The sequence below is a fragment of the Pteropus vampyrus genome, unplaced genomic scaffold (assembly GCF_000151845.1).
Source record: "Pteropus vampyrus isolate Shadow unplaced genomic scaffold, Pvam_2.0 Scaffold32, whole genome shotgun sequence".
Taxonomy (NCBI): Eukaryota; Metazoa; Chordata; class Mammalia; order Chiroptera; family Pteropodidae; genus Pteropus; species Pteropus vampyrus.
Window position 1 is genome coordinate 419,283 of NW_011888813.1, and position 5,442 is coordinate 424,724.

Genomic DNA, 5,442 nt, shown 5'->3' on the forward strand with positions numbered 1-5,442 from the left:
TCAATGTCCTTGCTCAGCAGTCAGGCAGAGAGAGAAAATTTTCCCTTCCTCTACCTTTCTGTTCTGTTTAGGCCCACAACTGATTAGATGAAGCCCACCCACAATGGTAAGGGCGATCTGCTTTGCTCAGTCTACAGGTTCAAATATGAATCTTATTCAAAACGCCTTCACAGACACACCCAGAATAATGTTTGATTAAATATCTGGGCATCTTGTAGCCCAGTTAAGTTAGGCCATGTGAAATTAACCATCGTTACACCGTGGATTGCAGAGGAGTAGTGACAGCAAAGGCATCCTAAGAAGACTGCCCTGTGGCATGACCTTGGCAATGATGCTGACTGTCTAGCATCTTCTGGATCCTGCCCAACTTCCAAGTTGGGTCTTTAGACTTCCTGTTGATGCTGTGAGCATCCCCAAATCCTTCCAACAAATCTTTTCTCTATGTCATAGTCCATTCTGCTGTTTGAAATAAGAATCCTGACTGGCACGACCACCCAGGGCACATTGTTGATGCATATGGTGGTGGGTGGTCCCCTGACAGGTATACCAGCAATGTATCAGGGGAGGATGCATATAAGCTGCACATCAGGGAGGTCCTCGGAGACTTCTCAGTTCCCCTTTTGAATGTCATGTTTCTGCCACTCATGAAATTAGGCAAGCTTGCTCTGAGGTCCTTTGTGTTTTCAACTGAGCTGCCTCTGGGACAACCCAGGGAGGTGAGTCTTATTGTGTGTGCCCCACTCCAAAAGCATGTTTAGCTTCAGTCTCCAAAAGCATGTTTAGCTTTTGGATACTGAAGAAGGACAAACTGCACCAGCCCCAGAAAAGACCCTGCCACAGTCCATGTATGGCTGCTCTGAAAGTCCACAGCCATGTAACAGATGCCACTCCTAGAGGAATCCTCTGAGGAAAGGGCCCCTCCACATCCACTGGGTGGACACCCCCACCTCCTGAGCAACCTCCCTCTGCCAGAAGCCTGCCGCTGACATGCGTTTATCCTGCCTGAGCTGCCCCAAGGAAGAGCTAGCTGCTTTACTACCTCCATCCTCACTCCAAGGCCCAGGATTCAGATGTTTCTCTGGATGTTCAATATTTGCTCAGGGAATTAGGAAAAAAGCAAAGCAGAAACCACCAAGGTGACAGGCTGGTGCCTGAGGTAACTGGGCTATACCAGCCCCAGGCAGGAGGGGCAGGGGGCAAGGAGGCCTGGAGACCCTCAGCCCAGTGGTAGCCTGACAACAAATAGGAAGGAACCAAGGGGTGTGTCTGCCCCTCCTTCTCCACACACCCCCTCTCTAGGCTCCAGCCCACAGGGGCTTTGCACACATCAGCACCAGTGTCTGACTCTTCGGCGGTATTGATGTACAGCAACTAGGGGCCAGGGCTCTTGTAGTTACTGGGCTGCAGTGAGAACGTGTGTGTGTCTCCTGCCCTCAGAGGGCCTAGGGCTCGTGAGGGACACAGCTGGATACGTGCTCTGGTGGGAAACTGCAGGAAGGCACAGGCATGTTGCAGGGATGCCTTGAACCAGCTCATCTCCCTGGGACCCCCAAAGCTCCTCCTTTTCCTCCAGCTCCTCCGGCTCCTGAGGATGAGCCTGCGGCTGAGCTCCCAAATGCCTTCTGCGTCTGCTCTCAAAACAGGACTGGAGACAGATCCTGGGACACCTCCTCCCTGCCCTGCCACTGCCCCGGACACACTGGCTGCCTCTGCTCTAGGTGTCACTGTCTCAGCCAGAAGCCCCCAAGTTCATGGGAAAGAGCCCCTTCCCAGGGTAACTGGGTGTACACCCCCTCCCAGGACGGATGGAACCCCCTCGCGCACACAGACTCTTGCATCAAATACAGCATGGTGATCTCTGCTGAGGAGGCGTGGAACAAGGCCCCAGCCCACAGCAGCAAACAGGAATGGGAAGGCCACTTCTCCATGCTTCAGGGACCTCTTCATCAGGCCTGAGCCCATCTGTGTCTGGTCTACGCACGTGTCAGCCTACCAGGCACAATCAGCCCGCTCCTCGTCTGAAGCAGCTGAGCAAAGTGGGGCCGCTAGGGCGGGGAATTCACCACTGCTCACCAGATCCCCTTGCCCCACTGGTCTCCCCAACCTTCCCAAACTGCTCACTTGGAACTCAGCTCCTGCTATGGCAGCCTGTAGCAGCTCCAGACCGCCCAGGACAAAAGCGGGAGGGCGGTCTAAGCATTTGTGAGCTTCTCTTTCCCCTGGGCTCTATGGGTCAGGAGGCGGAGATTGGGTGGGTTGGGCCGGTTGGGGCTGGGAGCACAAAGTACAGAAGAATCAGCTTTCATCTTGGCTTTTTAAAGCAAATGACACCACCCCCACCTCCCCGCCACCCCCCCACCCCAGCCCGAAGCTGGCTGGCATTGCACCATAAATCTCCAGGATGCTGCAGCTGTGACTGGATTATTTATAACTCCAATCTTACATTTCTAACACGGAAACATCACACAAAGGAAAAGGTAATGAAATCTCACCTCTCCTGCTTGTCCCTCACGCCAATCTGCAAGGCTTTCCAGAAGCCCTTGTGGCTGAAGGAGGGAAGAGAGAAGGTCGTCGTCCTCCACCCCTGCCTGTCTCCCTCTCCCTGCCTCGTTCTGTCAGTCACACACACACACATTCCCCCTCACCCCACACTCTCTCCCACACACATTCCCTCACGTTTTCTTTCTCTCTCACACATACATTTCTTCCCAGATGCACAGACGATTCTGTTCCCTCTCTCTTCCTCTCAGCTCACCCTGCCTAGGCCCTTCCTATCTCCCAGACACACCCCACACGTCCTCTCCCCGTGTGACTCTCTCCCTTCACTTTTTTGCTTTGTCAATGAAGACGGTGGCAGATTAATTACCAGGCCTGTCCTCTGCGAGGCCCGTCAGCATCTTGTCAATAGTGGGTGGAATTGTCAGCTTACATTCGTCTTGCTCTGCCTTTAAAATTCCTGTGGGCATCATCTCCTGAGAGGGACCCACTGCATGGCACATGGCAGTGAAGACATGCGTGCCCAGGCTTGACATACACAGACACACAAAAAACACAGGCCACAGAACACGTCTCTCTCTCTCTCTCTCTCTCTCTCTCTCTCTCTCTCTCTCTCTCTCTCTCTCTCTCTCTCTCTCTCTCTCTCTCTCTCTCTGCAAGATGGAGCATCTAAGAACATGCTCTGCAAATTGGATGCCAGGCTGGGCTGGGTATTTATGGTGCAGAAGACAAGAGGTTCCTCATCCTGCCTCCTGTGTTACTGTCTCAGTGGAGATACATAGAATCAGCCTTGTGTTACACCATCCCACATGCACAAATCAGAAATTCTGAGCCCTGTGTAAGTTCCTGTGGAGAGCCAAGGCCCAGCCCTCTCCCTCCCTGGTCCCCCTCAGCCACTCTGAACCAGGCCCAGGCCCACAGAAGAATAATCAGAAAGCAGCACTTGCCACTGAAGCCCAACTTGACATGGACAAAGACACTTCCATCTGGTCACAGTGACTGGGGACTCTGTGTGTGCGGGTATGTGCTGGGATGCGGGGAAGTAATGGATTATAACAGTTCGCTCTCATCTGGGGGCCAGGGAAGGGGCCCGGAGACAGAAATCCTGCAACCTACCATCAGGTAGCATTTCTTGAAAGTCTCTTCTCTTTTTAATCTTAATTCATCTGGCCTTCAGTGTTATTTGCCTTAACATATCTGTCATCATCGCAGTATAAAAATGTCTTAAATTATCTATAATCAAATATTCAATTTTTTTCCTGAAATCTTTACTTAATATTGACCTTCCGAGAAGTTGAGTCTCAAAACCCCCCCGGCTCACCCCAGAGACTCTGAGGGTACAAACATCTCAGTGAAAGATCTAGGGGACTGGTCTATAGGGTAAGGATATGGGGTATGAATCTATGGGGTGAGGATAAGAACAAGAACTCTTGGGTTTAAATCCTGGCTTTGCCAATTATTAGCTGTGTGACCTTAGCTAAATCACTTAACCTCTCCGTGCTTCAGAACCTTGGCCTGTAAAATGAGCATAATAATAGCACCATCACATAGGGCTTTTATGAGGATTAAATGCATTCATGTATATAAAGTGCTTAGAATAGTAGCTGGCACAATATAGATGTTTATATTTATTTTTCTATAGAAAACCAACACAAAGTCACAGATTCAACCACAGGGACTGACATTGGAGATCAATCCTGCCTCCCTTCTAGGATGTGCTTCTGTCCCTGGCCCGTATCCCATCTCCAGCTGCAGGCCTTGACCATGCATCCTATCTGCAAGGCAGTCCATCAATAAAGGTTCTCCTCTGTGCCAGGCACTGTTGCCAGACTGGGCATCCAGTGTCATGGAAGACCTTGTAGAGGGAGAGGCAGAAACAACATTTGGACCGTAATCAGAATCGAAGACCCAAAAATGAATAAATGCCATTCCTTCTTTCAAAGAGTTACTGCCTAGCTACAGGGAGCAAGAGAGGCAGACAGTTTAAAGAAGTTAAGTGCAGTACAGTGTGATTATGATGATATCGTCCAGTTGCCTTGCGTACATATCAGGTCTCTTTTCTGCTGTCACTTTACCTGCAGGGCCTGCTAAAACCACGTGCGTAAAATAACAACACGCTCCCCATCCTGTCACTCACTCTCCCTCCACCTACTTTATCTACCTTCCTAGCACTTACCACCACCTGATATATTTTGATAGATGTATTTGTTTGTGGTCTGCCACCGGAATGTAAGCTTCCTGAAGGCAGGACCTAAAATAGGTGACGAAGTCCCACTCTCGCTTGCCACGGCCCTTTATTGCTTAAACAGCAGGGAATGCAGAGCCATGCATGAATTTGATCTCAGCTGAATTTATGTGCATCTGTCTATAGTCAAGTTGTGGGTTTCTGGATGAGTCAAGTTGTGGGTTTCTGGAACTTTTCCCCATTAGACTGTGAGCATATCAACAACAAGGACTTTGGGCTTATTTATGACCACATTCGGAATGCTGAATAAATGATCATTGACCAGACGACCAAACAAAGCAAGGACAATCCATGTTTCCTGACTCGGGGCCTCATCACATCTCTCATTCTTCCCCATAACCCAGGTGTCTGCTCGGCTGAGCGGGGAAAGAGGTTCCTGCTGGGCAGGGACAGTTCCAGGTTTTGATAACCTGCCTCCACCACATTGGTATCTATTCCAAGTTATCATTTGTGCATAATCTGCAGGGAGCTGAGAGAAACGATCACGTAATCCAGGGGGTCTGTGTCATGCTGTAGCGGCCCCTTCCTCCTCTAGCCATGGATCCCTGGCTCCATTTAGGTGAAGGCTCCTCATATCAACTCCCAGCCTCCTATCACCCCACAGCCACTGGGCTGATTAAAAACAAGAACCCCTGACAGGTGCAGCTGGTCAGCTTTCCAGACAGGTTAGGAGCCCCTCCTCTTTGGGGAGCCTGGGGGGT